Source organism: Amblyomma americanum, chromosome 3, assembly GCF_052857255.1.
Source record: "Amblyomma americanum isolate KBUSLIRL-KWMA chromosome 3, ASM5285725v1, whole genome shotgun sequence".
Lineage (NCBI taxonomy): Eukaryota > Metazoa > Arthropoda > Arachnida > Ixodida > Ixodidae > Amblyomma > Amblyomma americanum.
In genome coordinates this window covers 126,995,696-127,007,864 of record NC_135499.1, presented here as the reverse complement: position 1 = coordinate 127,007,864, position 12,169 = coordinate 126,995,696, and the positions used below count along the sequence as shown (strand labels likewise).

General features: G+C 52.8%; 1 pseudogene; it reads right to left on the bottom strand.

Annotated features, from left to right (window-relative positions):
• Positions 1–353: 353 nt before the first annotated feature.
• LOC144126420 (U2 spliceosomal RNA) lies at positions 354–474 on the bottom strand (annotated as a pseudogene).
• Positions 475–12,169: the final 11,695 nt, after the last annotated feature.

Below are 12,169 nucleotides of genomic sequence, written 5' to 3'. Positions count from 1 at the left end.
GCCCGATGGATGACGCGTGAGAGGAGATGGTATCTGCTGCTAACTGAAGAGTTTCCTCAATTTCCCCGTCAGAGCCATGAGATGAGAGCAATGTTAAAGAAAAGGGGAGAAAGAACAGCCCCTTGAGGGGTTCTGAGCTCTCCGAGTGTGAAGGGGGTGTGATAATCTTATCTATGTGCAGGGTGGCAGTGCGGCCTGAGAGAGAGAGAGAGAGAGAAGTTGTTGCCAGGAAGAAAGAAAAGGAAAGTGCACAGGCCTGCCCACTGGCTCAAGCTGAGCCACAATCCCTACCATGTGCAGATAGTAGGAGAGTTGAAAGATGGGATAGAAAGACAGGACAGTAAAGACGCGCTAAAGACAAGGCCTATCCCGGAGGTAGTGCAATACCGGGCCAACCGGTGGCGGGAGTGAAGCATGCTTCAAACTCTCCGCCACATGTCCAAAAATAAGTCCAATTGGACCCGTAACAGATATTCTACGCGGCCTGAGAGAAAGGCGCGAGCGTAAATATAGGTTTTAGGGCCTACCTGTAGAGCCTGCAGTTCCCGCAAGATGGCATAGTGTCGACCCGTGTGCTGTGCGACGTCAGCGCACGATAAAGATCCCCAGGTGATCGAAATTGTGCCGGAGCTCTCCACTACGGCACTTCTCTTCTTTCTTCTTTCACTCCCTCATTTGTCCCTTCCCTTACGGCGCGGTTCAGATGTCCGCCGAGATGTGTGAGACAGTTACTGCGCCATTTCCTTTCCCCAAAAACCAATTTTCGTAAGCTCCGCCTTAAGAGTGAAACGCGATAGCGTTCCCTCGTGATCGAGCACCCTCTGATTTAAATATAATACTTGGTTTTTCGGGGGAAAGGAAATGGCGCAGTCTCTGTCTCATATAGCGTTGGACACCTGAACCGCGCCGTAAGGGAACGGTAAAGGAGGGAGTGAAAGAAGAAAGGGAGAGGTGCCGTAGTGGAGGGCTCCGGAATAATTTCGACCACCTGGGGATCTTTAACGTGCACTGACATCGCACAGCACACGGGCGCCTTGGCGTTTTTCCTCCATAAAAACGCTGCAGCCGCGGTCGGGTTCGAACCCGGGAACTCCGGATCAGTAGTCGAGCGCCCTAACCACTGAGCCATCGCGGCGGGGCCTGATTTAGATGGCACATCAGCATTCAGAGAATGCGTTGACTCAGATGAGACGCGCGCCATCTGCCGGGCCAGCGCCGTGCATGGCCACGGCCGGTCTGGAGGGTCCGAGCGCGCGCGCGCGCGCCCTCCTCGAGACCGCCCATGGCATTGCGAAGGGGCTTTCTGTGTCTGATACAGGATGGCGCTACGAATGCACGCCAAGCACGGAGCAGTTTTACTGGTAACGCATGCTACTCGCTTACTGTAGGGTTCGGCTCGCTGTCGCAACTTTTATGCGTTGCATATTGCAATCACTCAGTTCAGCCCTTGGGCGCGGCCGGGCAGCCACGATTGACCTTTAGCGCAGCCACGAGACGTGACGTCACGACAGCCGGAGGAAAAGCTGGGCCCCAACTCGCGCGGTCGCGCGCGGCCGCAGCCACCACCTGATTCCCGCTCCTCCCGCTAGGGGCGCTGCGCCGGCGCGTGACGTCACGGAGGAAAAACTGGGCCCCAACTGGCGCGGTCGCGCGCGGCCGCAGCCGCCACCTGACTCTCGCTCCTCCCGCTAGGGGCGCTGCGTTATGATCGACGTCACGGCATATGTATAAAAGAGCTGCGCTCCTTCGCCGGGACAGTCTTACAGCCAGATGCCGCCCACGGGTAAAGCAGTTCGACAGAGCGCAACTGCATTAGCTTCACCGGCAACCACGTATATAGCCACTACAGCACTTCTCGCCTCACTACTGGTACTTGCACACAAAGAGTATGGTGGAGCTGCCATAAAAAAACGTAAACCAATAAGCTCCTGCCTGTACCACTAAAGTATCACAGGCTTAACCCAATCGTAATATAAATGAAAAGGCCCGAAGGCAATGTTGTGCTTTTGCCACCCGTAGGTGGGAAAATAAAAAAAATGGGGTAATGCTACTAAGCGACCCACAGCCGGGGGAGCGGGCCCGGGGAGACTCCCCTGATCTCCCCTGGGACGTAGCGGAGGGGTTGGGACATAGGTTGTGGGAATGGGACTGAGGGAAGGGTTATGGGTAATGTGATGGGAATGGGGACAGCGAGATATTGACCCTCATTTTATCATCGCTCGACTCCTGTCTGGCCAGGACAGGGAGGGCGTCGATGTTGTCCAATGGTGCGGCTCCACTCACGGGATGCCCGACCACCCAACGACGCAATAGCTCCGACTCGGAGACAGGGAATCCTAACCCGGGGCAGCTGCCTCGGGCTCCTCCACGACTTTCAGGGGTCCGGTTCGGACTGGCGGTTGGGGACCACCCGCTCTCTGCTACTAACCGTCAAGTGTTTTTCGCGGCTTTTCAGACTCCGGAAGTATGTGTGGTGGATCCAGCCAATGGAATTAGACTCCCGGGGACCCACCTGTGCTTCCAACCAACCAACCTTGCACTTATTTCCTCCCCTGGCTTGCTCCACACCTACTGAGGAGGGAGTGTTCAGGGCCGGGCTGACCGGGCCACAAACCAAGAACCTGGCCGAGGGTGAGATAACCCGGGCCTACTCCACCGCTACTCCACAACATCGACGGTTTTCGCATCGGTCCTACTAAGGTCCCCCTTACCTCGGCGTCCCGCGCTCTAGCCTCACGGCCCCGCGGTCAGCCATCCCTGGCTGCTTCCCCGAGGACATCGCTCCCAAGGAGCCCTTCTGCTGGAAACCCCCGCGCGGACCTGGCCTCTCCGTGGCCAGAAACCGACGCGCCAGCCGGTAGCCACGCACGCCCCCGCATGCAGAGGCTTTTTGATTTTCGAGCACTTTTTGATCCCAATTCCGTGAGTCCAACCTGATTATGAAACCAGGCCTGCCTCCGCACAGGCATCGGACCTCACGTGCGCGACTGGCCCACTCAGTCGCTTGGGAGTCGCTGCCACTCCCATGGGGTTTTGCATCCCCAGAGGACGGGCCCCGGCCAGCCCATCCCCACCGCTGTGCGTTGCACCGGAACAAAGCCTAGTAGCCGAAACTACACCGGCCCGTATCCGGTGGCAGGGGGGGCCACGGGCAGGCCGCACAGTCGGATTTCCCCCCCGGTACTTGCACACAAAGAGTATGGTGGAGCTGCCATAAAAAAAACGTAAACTAATGAGCTCCTGCCTGTACCACTAAAGTATCACAGGCAGTACTTGCACACAGAATGACCAAGAATTAAAATAGCTAAACCAAGTATTACCGAGTAAATCCAAGTATAGCCAAGTATTGCCGAGAAAATCGAGTGCCGCCAAGCAATACCTCGCCCTCAAAAAAAAAAAAAAAGACCGCGCAATATGCAACGCATTCTTGGCTTAACCAAGCTAAGCCTGGCCATTTTTTGTACATGTGTTGTGAATATTCCGCGAGAGGGCAGTGACCTAGGCTGCGCGTCCGGTTTTGTTTTATTTTGTTTTGCTTTGGTGTACGCCGTTAAAAGGGGACTCATGCCTTTTTGGTTAGTCTCCCCCATTCGTCCTTGCGGTTTCCTTCGCCGCTCCGGACGGCGGGGCTATCTGCCGGCCTCGACCTTGGACCCTTGTCCCCTTGGCGAAGGATTGCGAGACCACCTAGGGAGGAACTCGGGGGTAAGGGAAAACGCTGACATCAGTTCTGAGCTTTCCTATTCGTCAAAACTGATGAGCCGCAGTTAGCAGTTTATTTTTACGTGTGGAAAGGGGCGCGGGCATCTTCGGGTGTACCCGCGAAGGGAGCCGCGCCCGTGTGTTTTTGTCTCTAGCTACTCCTAGCTGGCAGGCGCTCGGTCTGGCCGTGTTCGGAGGGATTAGTAGTAGTAGAAAACATTTATTCTAAAAAGGTAGGATAGAGAGGCGGCGAAAATACATATTTTGGGTGGAGTCCTTATTTCAGGACCCCAATGTCCACCGCAGTTGCTCTTGCTTGGGATATCAGCTTTCGCTGCGTCGCCAAGTCAGAGCTGAACAGGGCAGACTCCCACTGTTCCTCGGAGTGATGTTTGTCTAGTTCGGGGGGCTTGGGACCGGAGCAGCCCCACGTTACATGATATGTTGTTGGAATTCCGCCACACCAGGGGCAGATGCTGTGGTACTTGTGTAGGTTAGGAAAGGTGTTCGTCTGTAGTTGTCGCCATTCCCTCGCCTCTGCCGCCGTTAGCTTACGGTGTGGTGGGGGATAGACTTGTCTTTGTGTTCGGAGAAGGAGAGGCGCTCGCCGTGCGTAGAGGGGAGAGGGGTGAGGTCGGGGAGGTTAGTCGCTCGGTTAGTATATCCTCGAGCTAGACTGTCCGCGGCCTCGTTTCCCTCGAACCCCTCGTGCCCAGGAGTCCAAGTGATTTGGTGCTTGCATGTGGAATTTTGAACTTGTGGGGTAGTCAGAATGGGAGCGACGGAGTGTGGAAGTCTGAGTGACCGTTGAGAGCTGGTGCGAGGCGCGCCAGTTTGACTGTTGGGACGCGGTGTCCCTCGGCTCTGTGCAGGCGGTCGGCTAGGCCGGCCGCGGATAGTTGTGGCCGTATACTGACTTTTGTTTGTACCCATCTGTAAATAGCCTGTATAAAAGTTCGTTTCTCACTAAATCGCTTCGCCTGCAAGTCATATCATCGAGAAGCCTTCAAGCGGTGCATCCAGTTTCTGGAAATCAATGGACCAACACCACCGGCAAACGTTTACTCTTACTTCCATCTGTAATTTAAATGCTCACTACTCATGTATTGCTCAGTTTGTATCTAGCAGATAAGTTTCTAAGAAACCCGTGCATTCTCTAGGCGCGCCTTTATTCGCGCTGAAGCGTTTAAACGTTGAGCCGTCGTGGCGGACTGGAAGCGTCCCCGTCTCGAACGCCAAAGTCTTCGGTTCGATTCCCGGCTTGAACGCCGGTTTTATAAAGATTGAGTGTGCGAGCCCTCTGATTTTTACGCTGCCCCCAATATTTATTGCACCTGTTACGCGGCGCATGCGCAGCATAGGGCTGTGCCAGGCACGCAAAATCGGCTTTGCATGGTGTAATGAAGCTATCGCTTCAAAACCTTTCACACCAGCCGGAAGACAAAACCGTAAACAGCCGCGTTTCGATGGAGGCGAAACGCAAAAGACGCTCGTGTGCTGTGCAATGTCAGTGCACGGGACGAAATTTTTCCGGAGCCCTCCACTACGGCATTTTTTGAAGCTTGGAAAAACCACCTTGGCGCAAATAAATTCACACAGACAAAACAAAGGCAAGGAGACAACGGACAGGCGCTGTCCGTTGTCTCCTTGCCTTTTGTTTTGTCTGTGTGAATTTATTTGCGTCAAGGTGGGTTTTTTCCAAGCTTCAAAAAAATGCTAAACCAACTAGCCCAGCAACATGGCTTACTCATCGACTACGGCACCTCTTTCTTCCCTTCTTATTTCACTCCCTCCTTTATTCCTTTTCTTAGGGGCGGTTCGGGTGTCCACCAAGATATGTGAGACAGTTACTGGGTCATTTCCTCAAAAATATTTTTTTTGCTGCACTGCGCCGTTACGCATGCGCAGATCGCAAGATCGCGCGTCGGCGAATGTCAGATGAGCGCGTGGCGCCGGCGCCACAGCACGAGCAGCCTACATCGAACAAGCCGGCCGAATCTTTCTGTCGGCCAGACTAAAGCGTACTTTAGCCAGACCTTCGCCTTTCTGCCTGAATGAGCCATGTGCAGTGGCAACGCAGTGGCTGCATACGCCTGGAAGGACAAATCGGACTGTACGATCACGGGACCTCAAGACGAGCACTGGCTCATCGATGACCTGCCTGCAAGGAACCAAGTACTGTATGGGCTCATCGCCTACGAGGTTGCTGAGCCTCTTCCCGGAAATCTCGGTCTTCGGGGCCTGCCGTACGAGATTGTAGATAGGGGCCCCACCACAGCCAGACGCCTGGCGGCTTCCCTGGTCTCGCGACTTCATCAAGAGCACAGCTGTACAAGTGACCTGCGCGCAGTGTGCACAGGTTGTTCCGGCGAAGATTCTTCAGAGCGAGCTCCGGTACCTATACGCCTCCACCCACCACCTGGACGGGACAACTTAGCCAGAGCGAGCTCCGGTACCTATACGCCTCCACCCACCACCTGGACGGGACAACTTAGCGAACATTCGCTTCGTCGGTGTAAAGACGCCCGGTACCGACGCCCTCAGTCCAGTGCGCTGCAGCTACCTGCCGGTAGAATACATCGAAGGTGCGCGCGACTTCGTAGATCTCAGTTCCGATGGTAGCAGGTTTTAACAAACACTGACGAAGCTGCTGCTACGCTCCCTCAAGGCCGTTGAGATTACAAGGTGGAATCTGTCGCGGTGCATGGTCGACGCTCTGCAGTGTCATCGTGCAGGAACCATGGAGACGACTCCAGCACAGATACCATCTCTTCCGGTTCGCATCTTGGGGGCTTTCAAGGTACTCAGCGTTCTACCGTGCACTGACACAGAGTGGAGTGTTTCTAACGCAGCTGACTCCCTCCGGAGGCGCGTAACTATATTCGATTCTCGATTTATGCATGTACCAAAGCAGAAGCACGAACAGGGACCCGTTCGCTGTCCTTTAGGTGAACCCCAGCTTCTGCGTTCGTGACACCAGCTGCGGACATGTTTTAGCATCGGCGCTGCTCAAAAACGCTTCCCTTCTAGAGCTGGACCAGATGCGTTTCATCGTCGAACAACTCGTGACGTCCTTAATGGAACTATCCTCGAGAATATAGCGCGCCTGGAAAAATTTGGTTCACGGGTTGCGGTGATGGACGTCAATGCACTATGTGTTCGTCCTCCAAAGCCTCCATTACGGAGAGGCACGATGATATCCGTCTACAACCATACGTATGTATTATGACCGTTGATAAATGTTCAGAATAAATGTGAATGAATCTTCATATTTTGCTTATACTTTCATGAGTGATCTGTGAATGCTGCGCCGGAATACTCGACGGCAGTTACCACTACTGAATGCGTTTGAACCTGGGAAACTTGAGACGTTCATGACATAACCGTATTTTTTTTCTGGAAGATTACCCAGACCTGCGTGGATCATGTTTTCATGGTGACCGCCAACTTGGAACTACGTAAACTAGAGTACTAAGCGCACCTCAAAGATCATTTCCACTCCTAAAATATATGCACGTTCCAGAAGTCTGCGAAATAGCTTGCGTTTTGTCAGGCCAGAAGCTATTGAGCGACCAGTGTGTGTTAAAAATGAAAATTGTTTTTTTTTTGAGGAAAGGAACTGGACCAGTAATTGTCTCTCATATCTCGGTGGACACCGGCACCGCGCTTTAAGGGAAGGGTTAGAGGAAGTGAAAGAAGAAGAAAGAGGTGCCGTAGTGGAAGGCTCCGGAATAATTTCGACCACCGGGAGATCTTTAACATGCGCTGACATCGCACAGCACATGGGCCATGTGTTCTTTAACAGCCGCCGCGGTGGTTCAGTGGTTAGGGCAAGGAGGCGCTGTTAGGGCGCTCGGCTACTGAGCCGGAGTACCCGGGTTCGATCCCGATCGCGGCGGCGGCGTTTCGATGGAGGCGAAACACAAAGGCGCCCGTGTGTTGTGCGATGTCAGTACACGTTAAAGATCCCGCCAAGTACATTAAAGCACGAATGAGGCGTCCACTGGCCGACGGAGCTAAATATGCGACCTTCCTTTCCTCAAAATTATCTCCATCTAGAAAGTTGTCAACGCCAACGCCAATGAACACAATGAACGCCGGCAGCTTTCGCTTTGTATATCCTGGATTAGCTGAGATAATCCGCATTCGTTTTTTAATCCTTTAGTGCGCGTTCCCTCTGATTTTTACGGAGCTTTCGAATATTTCTTGCATCTGTTTTGCGGCGCATGCGCAGTAAAGGGCTGTGCCAGGCACGCCGGAATCGGCTTTACATGGCGTAGTGAAGCTATCGCTTCATAACCTTTCACACCAGCCGGAAGGCGAAATCATAAACGGCCGCGTTACCGATGGAGGCGAGACGCAAAAGGTGCCCGTGTACTGTGCGATATCAGTGCCTGTTAAAGATCCCCAGGTGACAGAAATTATTGCGGAGCCCGCCACTACGGCACCTCTTTCTTCCCTTCTTTCACTGCCTCTTCATCCCTTTCCTTACGGCGCGGTTCGGGTGTCCACCGAGATATGTGAGACAGTTGCTGCGTCATTTTCGTTACTCAAGTCCAATTTTCAATTGTTTTTTTTTTTTGCTGATCCGGAGTTCCCGGGTTCGAACCAGACCGTGGCGGTCGCGTTTCGATGGAGGCGAAACGCAAAAGCCGCCCGTGTGCTGTGCGCTATCAGTGCACGTTAAAGATTGAAAATAAAAAATTGTCTTTTTTTGGGGGGGGGGGACAAAATGGCGCATTACCTGTCTCACAAACCGGCTGACACCTGAACCTCGCCGTAAGGGAAAGGATGAAGGAGGGACTGAGAGAAGAAAGCAAGAAAGAGGTGCCGTAGAGGAGGGCTCCGGATTAATTTCGACCACCCGGGATCTTTAACGTGAGTTGACATCGCACAGCACACGGGCGCCTTTTCCGTTTCGCCTCCATCAAAACGCTGCCGGCGCGGTCGGGTTCGAACTCGGGAATTCTGGATCAGTAGCAGAGCGGCCTAACCACTGAGCCATCGCGGCGGGTAACACTTGAAAGTTGAAAATTGGTTTTTGGGGAAAGGAAATGGCGCAGTATCTGTCTCCCTTCTCGGTCGACCCCTGAACCGTGCCATAAGGGTTACGGATGAAGGAGCGAGTCCTCAGCAGCCCTCCACTACGCACCTCTTTCTTCCTTTTTACTTTCACTCCCTCCTTTACCCTTTTCTCTTAAGGCGCAATTCGGGTGTCCACCGAGATATGTGAGACAGTTAATGCTTCATTTTCTTTCCTCAAAATAATAATAACAACAACAACAACAACAACAACAACAACAACAACAACAACAACAATAATAATAATAATAATAATAATAATAATAATAATAATAATAATAATAATAATAATAATAATAATCGGTTTTTGGGGATCGGAAATCCGCAGTATCTCTCTCATATCGTTGGGCACCTGAGCCGCTTTGTAAGGGAAGGGGTAAAGGAGGGAGTGAAAGAAGAAAGGAAGAAAGAGCTGTCGTAGTGGAGGGCTCCGTAAATAATTTCGACCACCTGGGGATCTTTAACGTGCACTGACATCGGACAGCACACTGGCGCCTTTTGCGTTTTGCCTCCATAAGAACGCAGCCGCCTCGGTCGGGTTCGAATTTCCTCAAAAACCAATTTTCATTTTCTTCTTGCTGGACAGCAAAGTTGCGCATGCGCAGATCGCAAGGTCGCGCGTCGGCGAATGTCAGATCAGCGCGTGGCGCCGGCGCCACAGCACGAGCAGCCTACATCGACAAGCCGGCCGAATCTTTCTGTCGGCCAGACCTTCGCCTTTCTGCCTGAATGAGCCATGTGCAGCGACAACGCAGTGGCTGCAGACGCCTGGAAGGACAAATCGGACTGTGCGATGACGGGACCTCAAGACGAGCTCTGGCTCATCGATGACCTGCCTGCAAGGAACCAAGTACTGTATGGGCTCATCGCCTACGAGGTTGCTGAGCCTCTTCCCGGAAATCTCGGTCTTCGGGGCCTGCCGTACGAGATTGTAGATAGGGGCCCCACCACAGCCAGACGCCTGGCGGCTTCCCTGGTCTCGCGACTTCATCAAGAGCACAGCTGTACAAGTGACCTGCGCGCAGTGTGCACAGGTTGTTCCGGCGAAGATTCTTCAGAGCGAGCTCCGGTACCTATACGCCTCCACCCACCACCTGGACGGGACAACTTAGCCAGAGCGAGCTCCGGTACCTATACGCCTCCACCCACCACCTGGACGGGACAACTTAGCGAACATTCGCTTCGTCGGTGTAAAGACGCCCGGTACCGACGCCCTCAGTCCAGTGCGCTGCAGCTACCTGCCGGTTAGAATACATCGAAGGTGCGCGCGACTTCGTAGATCTCAGTTCCGATGGTAGCAGGTTTAACAAACACTGACGAAGCTGCTGCTACGCTCCCTCAAGGCCGTTGAGATTCAAGGTGGAATCTGTCTGCGGTGCATGGTCGACGCTCTGCAGTGTCATCGTGCAGGAACCATGGAGACGACTCCAGCACAGATACCATCTCTTCCGGTTCGCATCTTGGGGGGCTTTCAAGGTACTCAGCGTTCTACCGTGCACTGACACAGAGTGGAGTGTTTCTAACGCAGCTGACTCCCTCCGGAGGCGCGTAACTATATTCGATCTCGATTTATGCATGTACCAAAGCAGAAGCACGAACAGGGACCCGTTCGCTGTCCTTTAGGTGAACCCCAGCTTCTGCGTTCGTGACACCAGCTGCGGACATGTTTTAGCATCGGCGCTGCTTCAAAAACGCTTCCCTTCTAGAGCTGGACCAGATGCGTTTCATCGTGCGAACAACTCGTGACGTCCTTAATGGAACTATCCTCGAGAATATAGCGCGCCTGGAAAAATTTGGTTCACGGGTTGCGGTGATGGACGTCAATGCACTATGTGTTCGTCCTCCAAAGCCTCCATTACGGAGAGGCACGATGATATCCGTCTACAACCATACGTATGTATTATGACCGTTGATAAATGTTCAGAATAAATGTGAATGAATCTTCATATTTTGCTTATACTTTCATGAGTGATCTGTGAATGCTGCGCCGGAATACTCGACGGCAGTTACCACTACTGAATGCGTTTTGAACCTGGGAAACTTGAGACGTTCATGACATAACCGTAATTTTTTTTCTGGAAGATTACCCAGACCTGCGTGGATCATGTTTTCATGGTGACCGCCAACTTGGAACTACGTAAACTAGAGTACTAAGCGCACCTCAAAGATCATTTCCACTCCTAAAATATATGCACGTTCCAGAAGTCTGCGAAATAGCTTGCGTTTTGTCAGGCCAGAAGCTATTGAGCGACCAGTGTGTGTTAAAAATGAAAATTGTTTTTTTTTTGAGGAAAGGAACTGGACCAGTAATTGTCTCTCATATCTCGGTGGACACCGGCACCGCGCTTTAAGGGAAGGGTTAGAGGAAGTGAAAGAAGAAGAAAGAGGTGCCGTAGTGGAAGGCTCCGGAATAATTTCGACCACCGGGAGATCTTTAACATGCGCTGACATCGCACAGCACATGGGCCATGTGTTCTTTAACAGCCGCCGCGGTGGTTCAGTGGTTAGGGCAAGGAGGCGCTGTTAGGGCGCTCGGCTACTGAGCCGGAGTACCCGGGTTCGATCCCGATCGCGGCGGCGGCGTTTCGATGGAGGCGAAACACAAAGGCGCCCGTGTGTTGTGCGATGTCAGTACACGTTAAAGATCCCGCCAAGTACATTAAAGCACGAATGAGGCGTCCACTGGCCGACGGAGCTAAATATGCGACCTTCCTTTCCTCAAAATTATCTCCATCTAGAAAGTTGTCAACGCCAACGCCAATGAACACAATGAACGCCGGCAGCTTTCGCTTTGTATATCCTGGATTAGCTGAGATAATCCGCATTCGTTTTTTAATCCTTTAGTGCGCGTTCCCTCTGATTTTTACGGAGCTTTCGAATATTTCTTGCATCTGTTTTGCGGCGCATGCGCAGTAAAGGGCTGTGCCAGGCACGCCGGAATCGGCTTTACATGGCGTAGTGAAGCTATCGCTTCATAACCTTTCACACCAGCCGGAAGGCGAAATCATAAACGGCCGCGTTACCGATGGAGGCGAGACGCAAAAGGTGCCCGTGTACTGTGCGATATCAGTGCCTGTTAAAGATCCCCAGGTGACAGAAATTATTGCGGAGCCCGCCACTACGGCACCTCTTTCTTCCCTTCTTTCACTGCCTCTTCATCCCTTTCCTTACGGCGCGGTTCGGGTGTCCACCGACATATGTGAGACAGTTGCTGCGTCATTTTCGTTACTCAAGTCCAATTTTCAATTGTTTTTTTTTTTGCTGATCCGGAGTTCCCGGGTTCGAACCAGACCGTGGCGGTCGCGTTTCGATGGAGGCGAAACGCAAAAGCCGCCCGTGTGCTGTGCGCTATCAGTGCACGTTAAAGATTGAAAATAAAAAATTG